Here is a 10,959-nt window from a genome sequence, read left to right as displayed (position 1 = left end):
TGTTGCAACTGACTGCTTCTCTTTCAGTGAAACGCATGTGAATTTCTATTGAATGCTTGTAAGTAGCTTAAGGCACTTTCAAAGGAAAGTGATTTTCTCTGAAAGGACAGCATTTAGAAAGTGAAGCAACACTCCATTCACTTCGCACAGTGAATTGAAGTGTTGGAACAGACAGCTTCTCTTTCATAGAAACGCATTTGAGTTTCCTGTGAATGTGTGTAAGTAGCTTAAGGCACTTTCAAAGGAAAGTGATTTTCTCTGAAAGGACAGCATTTAGAAAGTGAAGCAACACTCCATTCACTTCGCACAGTGAATTGAAGTGTTGGAACAGACTGCTTCTCTTTCAGAGAAACGCATGTGAATTTCTATTGAATGCTTGTAAGTAGCTTAAGGCACTTTCGAAGGAAAGTGATTTTCTCTGAAAGGACAGCATTTAGAAAGTGAAGCAACACTCCATTCACTACGCACAGTGAATTGAAGTGTTTGAACAGACTGCTGCTCTTTCAGAAAAATGCATGTGAGTTTCTTGTGAATGCTTGTAAGTAGCTTAAGGCACTTTCAAAGGAAAGTGATTTTCTCTGAAAGGACAGCATTTAGAAAGTGAAGCAACACTCCATTCACTTCGCACAGTGAATTGAATTTTTGGACCAGACTGCTTCTTTTTCAGAGAAACACATGTGACTTTCTATTGAATGCTTGTAAGTAGCTTAAGGCACTTTCAAAGGAAAGTGATTTTCTCTGAAAGGACAGCATTTAGAAAGTGAAGCAACACTCCATTCTCTTCGCACAGTGAATTGAAGTGTTGGAACAGACTGCTTCTCTTTCAGAGAATTGCATGTGCCTTTCTTGTGAATGCTTGTAAGTTGCTTAAGGCAGTTTCAAAAGAGAGTGAATTTCTCTAAAAGGAGAGCATTTAGATAGTGAAGCAACATTCCATTCACTTCGCACAGTGAATTGAAGTGTTGGAACAGACTGCTTCTCTTTCAGAGAAACAGATGTGACTTTCTTGTGAATGCTTGTAAATAGCTTAAGGCAGTTTCAAAAGAGAGTGATTTTCTCTAAAAGGAGAGCATATAGAAAGTGAAGCAACACTCCATTCACTTCGCACAGTGAATTGAAGTGTTTAAACAAACTGCTTCTATTTCAGAAAAATGCGTGTGTGTTTCTTGTGAATGCTTGTAAGTAGCTTAAGGCACTTTCAAAGAAAAGTGATTTTCTCTGAAAGGACAGCATTTAGAAAGTGAAGCAACACTCCATTCACTTCGCACAGTGAATTGAAGTGTTGCAACTGACTGCTTCTCTTTCAGTGAAACGCATGTGAATTTCTATTGAATGCTTGTAAGTAGCTTAAGGCACTTTCAAAGGAAAGTGATTTTCTCTGAAAGGACAGCATTTAGAAAGTGAAGCAACACTCCATTCACTTCGCACAGTGAATTGAAGTGTTGGAACAGACTACTTCTCTTTCATAGAAACGCATTTGAGTTTCCTGTGAATGTGTGTAAGTAGCTTAAGGCACTTTCAAAGGAAAGTGATTTTCTCTGAAAGGACAGCATTTAGAAAGTGAAACAACACTCCATTCACTTCGCACAGTGAATTGAAGTGTTGGAACAGACTACTTCTCTTTCAGAGAAACAGATATGAGTTTTTTGTGAATGCTTGTAAGTAGCTTAAGGCACTTTCAAAGGAAAGTGATTTTCTCTGAAAGGACAGCATTTAGAAAGTGAAGCAACACTCCATTCACTTCGCACAGTGAATTGAAGTGTTGGAACAGACTGCTTCTCTTTCAGAGAAACGCATGTGAATTTCTATTGAATGCTTGTAAGTAGCTTAAGGCACTTTCGAAGGAAAGTGATTTTCTCTGAAAGGACAGCATTTAGAAAGTGAAGCAACACTCCATTCACTACGCACAGTGAATTGAAGTGTTGGAACAGACTGCTTCTCTTTCAGAAAAATGCATGTGAGTTTCTTGTGAATGCTTGTAAGTAGCTTAAGGCACTTTCAAAGGAAAGTGATTTTCTCTGAAAGGACAGCATTTAGAAAGTGAAGCAACACTGCATTCACTTCGCACAGTGAATTGAATTGTTGGAACAGACTGCTTCTTTTTCAGAGAAACATATGTGACTTTCTATTGAATGCTTGTAAGTAGCTTAAGACACTTTCAAAGGAAAGTGATTTTCTCTGAAAGGACAGCATTTAGAAAGTCAAGCAACACTCCATTCACTACGCACAGTGAAATGAAGTGTTGGAACAGATTGCTTCTCTTTCAGAAAAATGCATGTGAGTTTCTTGTAAATGCTTGTAAGTAGCTTAAGGCACTTTCAAAGGAAAGTGATTTTCTCTGAAAGGACAGCATTTAGAAAGTGAAGCAACACTCCATTCACTTCGCACAGTGAATTGAAGTGTTGGAACAGACTGCTTCTCTTTCAGTGAAACACATGTGAATTTCTGTTGAAAGCTTGTAAGTAGCTTAAGGCACTTTCAAAGGAAAGTGATTTTCTCTGAAAAAACAGCATTTAGAAAGTGAAGCAACACTCCATTCACTTCGCACAGTGAATTGAAGTGTTGGAACAGACAGCTTCTCTTTCATAGAAACGCATTTGAGTTTCCTGTGAATGTGTGTAAGTAGCTTAAGGTACTTTCAAAGGAGAGTGATTTTCTCTGAAAGGACAGCATTTAGAAAGTGAAGCAACACTCCATTCACTTCGCACAGTGAATTGAAGTGTTGGAACAGACTGCTTTTCTTTCAGAGAAACGCATTGAATTTCTGTTGAATGCTTGTAAGTAGCTTAAGGCACTTTCAAAGGAAAGTGATTTTCTCTGAAAGGACAGCATTTAGAAAGTGAAACAACACTCCATTCACTTCGCACAGTGAATTGAAGTGTTGGAACAGACTACTTCTCTTTCAGAGAAACAGATATGCGTTTTTTGTGAATGCTTGTAAGTAGCTTAAGGCACTTTCAAAGGAAAGTGATTTTCTCTGAAAGGACAGCATTTAGAAAGTGAAGCAACACTCCATTCACTTCGCACAGTGAATTGAAGTGTTGGAACAGACTGCTTCTCTTTCAGAGAAACGCATGTGAATTTCTATTGAATGCTTGTAAGTAGCTTAAGGCACTTTCGAAGGAAAGTGATTTTCTCTGAAAGGACAGCATTTAGAAAGTGAAGCAACACTCCATTCACTACGCACAGTGAATTGAAGTGTTGGAACAGACTGCTTCTCTTTCAGAAAAATGCATGTGAGTTTCTTGTGAATGCTTGTAAGTAGCTTAAGGCACTTTCAAAGGAAAGTGATTTTCTCTGAAAGGACAGCATTTCGAAAGTGAAGCAACACTCCATTCACTTCGCACAGTGAATTGAATTGTTGGAACAGACTGCTTCTTTTTCAGAGAAACACATGTGACTTTCTATTGAATGCTTGTAAGTAGCTTAAGGCACTTTCAAAGGAAAGTGATTTTCTCTGAAAGGACAGCATTTAGAAAGTGAAGCAACACTCCATTCTCTTCGCACAGTGAATTGAAGTGTTGGAACAGACTGCTTCTCTTTCAGAGAATTGCATGTGAGTTTCTTGTGAATGCTTGTAAGTTGCTTAAGGCAGTTTCAAAAGAGAGTGAATTTCTCTAAAAGGAGAGCATTTAGAAAGTGAAGCAACATTCCATTCACTTCGCACAGTGAATTGAAGTGTTGGAACAGACTGCTTCTCTTTCAGAGAAACAGATGTGACTTTCTTGTGAATGCTTGTAAGTAGCTTAAGGCAGTTTCAAAAGAGAGTGATTTTCTCTAAAAGGAGAGCATATAGAAAGTGAAGCAACACTCCATTCACTTCGCACAGTGAATTGAAGTGTTTGAACAAACTGCTTCTATTTCAGAAAAATGCGTGTGTGTTTCTTGTGAATGCTTGTAAGTAGCTTAAGGCACTTTCAAAGAAAAGTGATTTTCTCTGAAAGGACAGCATTTAGAAAGTGAAGCAACACTCCATTCACTTCGCACTGTGAATTGAAGTGTTGCAACTGACTGCTTCTCTTTCAGTGAAACACATGTGAATTTCTATTGAATGCTTGTAAGTAGCTTAAGGCACTTTCAAAGGAAAGTGATTTTCTCTGAAAGGACAGCATTTAGAAAGTGAAGCAACACTCCATTCACTTCGCACAGTGAATTGAAGTGTTGGAACAGACAGCTTCTCTTTCATAGAAACGCATTTGAGTTTCCTGTGAATGTGTGTAAGAAGCTTAAGGCACTTTCAAAGGAAAGTGATTTTCTCTGAAAGGACAGCATTTAGAAAGTGAAACAACACTCCATTCACTTCGCACAGTGAATTGAAGTGTTGGAACAGACTACTTCTCTTTCAGAGAAACAGATATGAGTTTTTTGTGAATGCTTGTAAGTAGCTTAAGGCACTTTCAAAGGAAAGTGATTTTCTCTGAAAGGACAGCATTTAGAAAGTGAAGCAACACTCCATTCACTTCGCACAGTGAATTGAAGTGTTTGAACAAACTGCTTCTATTTCAGAAAAATGCGTGTGTGTTTCTTGTGAATGCTTGTAAGTAGCTTAAGGCACTTTCAAAGAAAAGTGATTTTCTCTGAAAGGACAGCATTTAGAAAGTGAAGCAACACTCCATTCACTTCGCACAGTGAATTGAAGTGTTGCAACTGACTGCTTCTCTTTCAGTGAAACGCATGTGAATTTCTATTGAATGCTTGTAAGTAGCTTAAGGCACTTTCAAAGGAAAGTGATTTTCTCTGAAAGGACAGCATTTAGAAAGTGAAGCAACACTCCATTCACTTCGCACAGTGAATTGAAGTGTTGGAACAGACAGCTTCTCTTTCATAGAAACGCATTTGAGTTTCCTGTGAATGTGTGTAAGTAGCTTAAGGCACTTTCAAAGGAAAGTGATTTTCTCTGAAAGGACAGCATTTAGAAAGTCAAGCAACACTCCATTCACTACGCACAGTGAATTGAAGTGTTGGAACAGATTGCTTCTCTTTCAGAAAAATGTATGTGAGTTTCTTGTAAATGCTTGTAAGTAGCTTAAGGCACTTTCAAAGGAAAGTGATTTTCTCTGAAAGGACAGCATTTAGAAAGTGAAGCAACACTCCATTCACTTCGCACAGTGAATTGAAGTGTTGGAACAGACTGCTTCTTTTTCAGAGAAACGCATGTGAATTTCTGTTGAATGCTTGTAAGTAGCTTAAGGCACTTTCAAAGGAAAGTGATTGTCTCTGAAAGGACAGCATTTAGAAAGTGAAGCAACACTCCATTCACTTCGCACAGTGAATTGAAGTGTTGGAACAGACAGCTTCTCTTTCAGTGAAACACATGTGAATTTCTGTTGAAAGCTTGTAAGTAGCTTAAGGCACTTTCAAAGGAAAGTGATTTTCTTTGAAAGGACAGCATTTAGAAAGTGAAGCAACACTCCATTCACTTCGCACAGTGAATTGAAGTGTTGGAACAGACAGCTTCTCTTTCATAGAAACGCATTTGAGTTTCCTGTGAATGTGTGTAAGTAGCTTAAGGCACTTTCAAAGGAAAGTGATTTTCTCTGAAAGGACAGCATTTAGAAAGTGAAGCAACACTCCATTAACTTCGCACAGTGAATTGAATTGTTGGAACAGACTGCTTCTCTTTCAGAGAAACATTTGTGACTTTCTATTGAATGCTTGTAAGTAGCTTAAGACACTTTCAAAGGAAAGTGATTTTCTCTGAAAGGACAGCATTTAGAAAGTCAAGCAACACTCCATTCACTACGCACAGTGAATTGAAGTGTTGGAACAGATTGCTTCTCTTTCAGAAAAATGCATGTGAGTTTCTTGTAAATGCTTGTAAGTAGCTTAAGGCACTTTCAAATGAAAGTGATTTTCTCTGAAAGGACAGCATTTAGAAAGTGAAGCAACACTCCATTCACTTCGCACAGTGAATTGAAGTGTTGGAACAGACTGCTTCTTTTTCAGAGAAACGCATGTGAATTTCTGTTGAATGCTTGTAAGTAGCTTAAGGCACTTTCAAAGGAAAGTGATTGTCTCTGAAAGGACAGCATTTAGAAAGTGAAGCAACACTCCATTCACTTCGCACAGTGAATTGAAGTGTTGGAACAGACAGCTTCTCTCTCAGTGAAACACATGTGAATTTCTGTTGAAAGCTTGTAAGTAGCTTAAGGCACTTTCAAAGGAAAGTGATTTTCTTTGAAAGGACAGCATTTAGAAAGTGAAGCAACACTCCATTCACTTCGCACAGTGAATTGAAGTGTTGGAACAGACAGCTTCTCTTTCATAGAAACGCATTTGAGTTTCCTGTGAATGTGTGTAAGTAGCTTAAGGTACTTTCAAAGGAAAGTGATTTTCTCTGAAAGGACAGCATTTAGAAAGTGAATCAACACTCCATTCACTTTGCACAGTGAATTGAAGTGTTGGAACAGACAGCTTCTCTTTCATAGAAACGCATTTCAGTTTCCTGTGAATGTGTGTAAGTAGCTTAAGGCACTTTCAAAGGAAAGTGATTTTCTCTGAAAGGACAGCATTTAGAAAGTGAAGCAACACTCCATTCACTTCGCACAGTGAATTGAAGTGTTGGAACAGACTGCTTCTCTTTCAGAGAAACGCATGTGAATTTCTATTGAATGCTTGTAAGTAGCTTAAGGCACTTTCGAAGGAAAGTGATTTTCTCTGACAGGACAGCATTTAGAAAGTGAAGCAACACTCCATTCACTACGCACAGTGAATTGAAGTGTTGGAACAGACTGCTTCTCTTTCAGAAAAATGCATGTGAGTTTCTTGTGAATGCTTGTAAGTAGCTTAAGGCACTTTCAAAGGAAAGTGATTTTCTCTGAAAGGACAGCATTTAGAAAGTGAAGCATCACTCCATTCACTTCGCACAGTGAATTGAATTGTTGGAACAGACTGCTTCTTTTTCAGAGAAACATATGTGACTTTCTATTGAATGCTTGTAAGTAGCTTAAGACACTTTCAAAGGAAAGTGATTTTCTCTGAAAGGACAGCATTTAGAAAGTCAAGCAACACTCCATTCACTACGCACAGTGAATTGAAGTTTGGAACAGATTGCTTCTCTTTCAGAAAAATTCATGTGAGTTTCTTGTAAATGCTTGTAAGTAGCTTAAGGCACTTTCAAAGGAAAGTGATTTTCTCTGAAAGGACAGCATTTAGAAAGTGAAGCAACACTCCATTCACTTCGCACAGTGAATTGAAGTGTTGGAACAGACTGCTTCTTTTTCAGAGAAACGCATGTGAATTTCTGTTGAAAGCTTGTAAGTAGCTTAAGGCACTTTCAAAGGAAAGTGATTTTCTCTGAAAGGACAGCATTTAGAAAGTGAAACAACACTCCATTCACTTCGCACAGTGAATTGAAGTGTTGGAACAGACTACTTCTCTTTCAGAGAAACAGATATGCGTTTTTTGTGAATGCTTGTAAGTAGCTTAAGGCACTTTCAAAGGAAAGTGATTTTCTCTGAAAGGACAGCATTTAGAAAGTGAAGCAACACTCCATTCACTTCGCACAGTGAATTGAAGTGTTGGAACAGACTGCTTCTCTTTCAGAGAAACGCATGTGAATTTCTATTGAATGCTTGTAAGTAGCTTAAGGCACTTTAGAAGGAAAGTGATTTTCTCTGAAAGGACAGCATTTAGAAAGTGAAGCAACACTCCATTCACTGCGCACAGTGAATTGAAGTGTTGGAACAGACTGCTTCTCTTTCAGAAAAATGCATGTGAGTTTCTTGTGAATGCTTGTAAGTAGCTTAAGGCACTTTCAAAGGAAAGTGATTTTCTCTGAAAGGACAGCATTTAGAAAGTGAAGCAACACTCCATTCACTTCGCACAGTGAATTGAATTGTTGGAACAGACGGCTTCTTTTTCAGAGAAACACATGTGACTTTCTATTGAATGCTTGTAAGTAGCTTAAGGCACTTTCAAAGGAAAGTGTTTTTCTCTCGAAGGACAGCATTTAGAAAGTGAAGCAACACTCCATTCTCTTCGCACAGTGAATTGAAGTGTTGGAACAGACTGCTTCTCTTTCAGAGAATTGCATGTGAGTTTCTTGTGAATGCTTGTAAGTTGCTTAAGGCAGTTTCAAAAGAGAGTGAATTTCTCTAAAAGGAGAGCATTTAGAAAGTGAAGCAACATTCCATTCACTTCGCACAGTGAATTGAAGTGTTGGAACAGACTGCTTCTCTTTCAGAGAAACAGATGTGACTTTCTTGTGAATGCTTGTAAGTAGCTTAAGGCAGTTTCAAAAGAGAGTGATTTTCTCTAAAAGGAGAGCATATAGAAAGTGAAGCAACACTCCATTCACTTCGCACAGTGAATTTTAGTGTTGGAACAAACTGCTTCTCTTTCAGAAAAATGCATGTGAGTTTCTTGTTAATGCTTGTAAGTAGCTTAAGGCACTTTCAAAGGAAAGTGATTTTCTCTGAAAGGACATAATTGAGAAAGTGAAACAACACTCCATTCATTTCGCACAGTGAATTGAAGTGTTGGAACAGACTGCTTCTCTTTCAGAGAAACAGATGTGAGTTTCTTGTGAATGCTTGTAAATAGCTTAAGGCAGTTTCAAAAGAGAGTGATTTTCTCTAAAAGGAGAGCATATAGAAAGTGAAGCAACACTCCATTCACTTCGCACAGTGAATTGAAGTGTTTGAACAAACTGCTTCTATTTCAGAAAAATGCGTGTGTGTTTCTTGTGAATGCTTGTAAGTAGCTTAAGGCACTTTCAAAGAAAAGTGATTTTCTCTGAAAGGACAGCATTTAGAAAGTGAAGCAACACTCCATTCACTTCGCACAGTGAATTGAAGTGTTGCAACTGACTGCTTCTCTTTCAGTGAAACGCATGTGAATTTCTATTGAATGCTTGTAAGTAGCTTAAGGCACTTTCAAAGGAAAGTGATTTTCTCTGAAAGGACAGCATTTAGAAAGTGAAGCAACACTCCATTCACTTCGCACAGTGAATTGAAGTGTTGGAACAGACTGCTTCTCTTTCAGAGAAACGCATGTGAATTTCTATTGAATGCTTGTAAGTAGCTTAAGGCACTTTCGAAGGAAAGTGATTTTCTCTGAAAGGACAGCATTTAGAAAGTGAAGCAACACTCCATTCACTACGCACAGTGAATTGAAGTGTTGGAACAGACTGCTTCTCTTTCAGAAAAATGCATGTGAGTTTCTTGTGAATGCTTGTAAGTAGCTTAAGGCACTTTCAAAGGAAAGTGATTTTCTCTGAAAGGACAGCATTTAGAAAGTGAAGCAACACTGCATTCACTTCGCACAGTGAATTGAATTGTTGGAACAGACTGCTTCTTTTTCAGAGAAACATATGTGACTTTCTATTGAATGCTTGTAAGTAGCTTAAGACACTTTCAAAGGAAAGTGATTTTCTCTGAAAGGACAGCATTTAGAAAGTCAAGCAACACTCCATTCACTACGCACAGTGAAATGAAGTGTTGGAACAGATTGCTTCTCTTTCAGAAAAATGCATGTGAGTTTCTTGTAAATGCTTGTAAGTAGCTTAAGGCACTTTCAAAGGAAAGTGATTTTCTCTGAAAGGACAGCATTTAGAAAGTGAAGCAACACTCCATTCACTTCGCACAGTGAATTGAAGTGTTGGAACAGACTGCTTCTCTTTCAGTGAAACACATGTGAATTTCTGTTGAAAGCTTGTAAGTAGCTTAAGGCACTTTCAAAGGAAAGTGATTTTCTCTGAAAAAACAGCATTTAGAAAGTGAAGCAACACTCCATTCACTTCGCACAGTGAATTGAAGTGTTGGAACAGACAGCTTCTCTTTCATAGAAACGCATTTGAGTTTCCTGTGAATGTGTGTAAGTAGCTTAAGGTACTTTCAAAGGAGAGTGATTTTCTCTGAAAGGACAGCATTTAGAAAGTGAAGCAACACTCCATTCACTTCGCACAGTGAATTGAAGTGTTGGAACAGACTGCTTTTCTTTCAGAGAAACGCATTGAATTTCTGTTGAATGCTTGTAAGTAGCTTAAGGCACTTTCAAAGGAAAGTGATTTTCTCTGAAAGGACAGCATTTAGAAAGTGAAACAACACTCCATTCACTTCGCACAGTGAATTGAAGTGTTGGAACAGACTACTTCTCTTTCAGAGAAACAGATATGCGTTTTTTGTGAATGCTTGTAAGTAGCTTAAGGCACTTTCAAAGGAAAGTGATTTTCTCTGAAAGGACAGCATTTAGAAAGTGAAGCAACACTCCATTCACTTCGCACAGTGAATTGAAGTGTTGGAACAGACTGCTTCTCTTTCAGAGAAACGCATGTGAATTTCTATTGAATGCTTGTAAGTAGCTTAAGGCACTTTCGAAGGAAAGTGATTTTCTCTGAAAGGACAGCATTTAGAAAGTGAAGCAACACTCCATTCACTACGCACAGTGAATTGAAGTGTTGGAACAGACTGCTTCTCTTTCAGAAAAATGCATGTGAGTTTCTTGTGAATGCTTGTAAGTAGCTTAAGGCACTTTCAAAGGAAAGTGATTTTCTCTGAAAGGACAGCATTTCGAAAGTGAAGCAACACTCCATTCACTTCGCACAGTGAATTGAATTGTTGGAACAGACTGCTTCTTTTTCAGAGAAACACATGTGACTTTCTATTGAATGCTTGTAAGTAGCTTAAGGCACTTTCAAAGGAAAGTGATTTTCTCTGAAAGGACAGCATTTAGAAAGTGAAGCAACACTCCATTCTCTTCGCACAGTGAATTGAAGTGTTGGAACAGACTGCTTCTCTTTCAGAGAATTGCATGTGAGTTTCTTGTGAATGCTTGTAAGTTGCTTAAGGCAGTTTCAAAAGAGAGTGAATTTCTCTAAAAGGAGAGCATTTAGAAAGTGAAGCAACATTCCATTCACTTCGCACAGTGAATTGAAGTGTTGGAACAGACTGCTTCTCTTTCAGAGAAACAGATGTGACTTTCTTGTGAATGCTTGTAAGTAGCTTAAGGCAGTTTCAA

Source organism: Myodes glareolus, unplaced genomic scaffold, assembly GCF_982192425.1.
Source record: "Myodes glareolus unplaced genomic scaffold, mMyoGla1.1 HAP1_SCAFFOLD_34, whole genome shotgun sequence".
NCBI classification, from domain to species: domain Eukaryota; kingdom Metazoa; phylum Chordata; class Mammalia; order Rodentia; family Cricetidae; genus Myodes; species Myodes glareolus.
Note: the sequence above shows the minus strand (reverse complement) of the source record.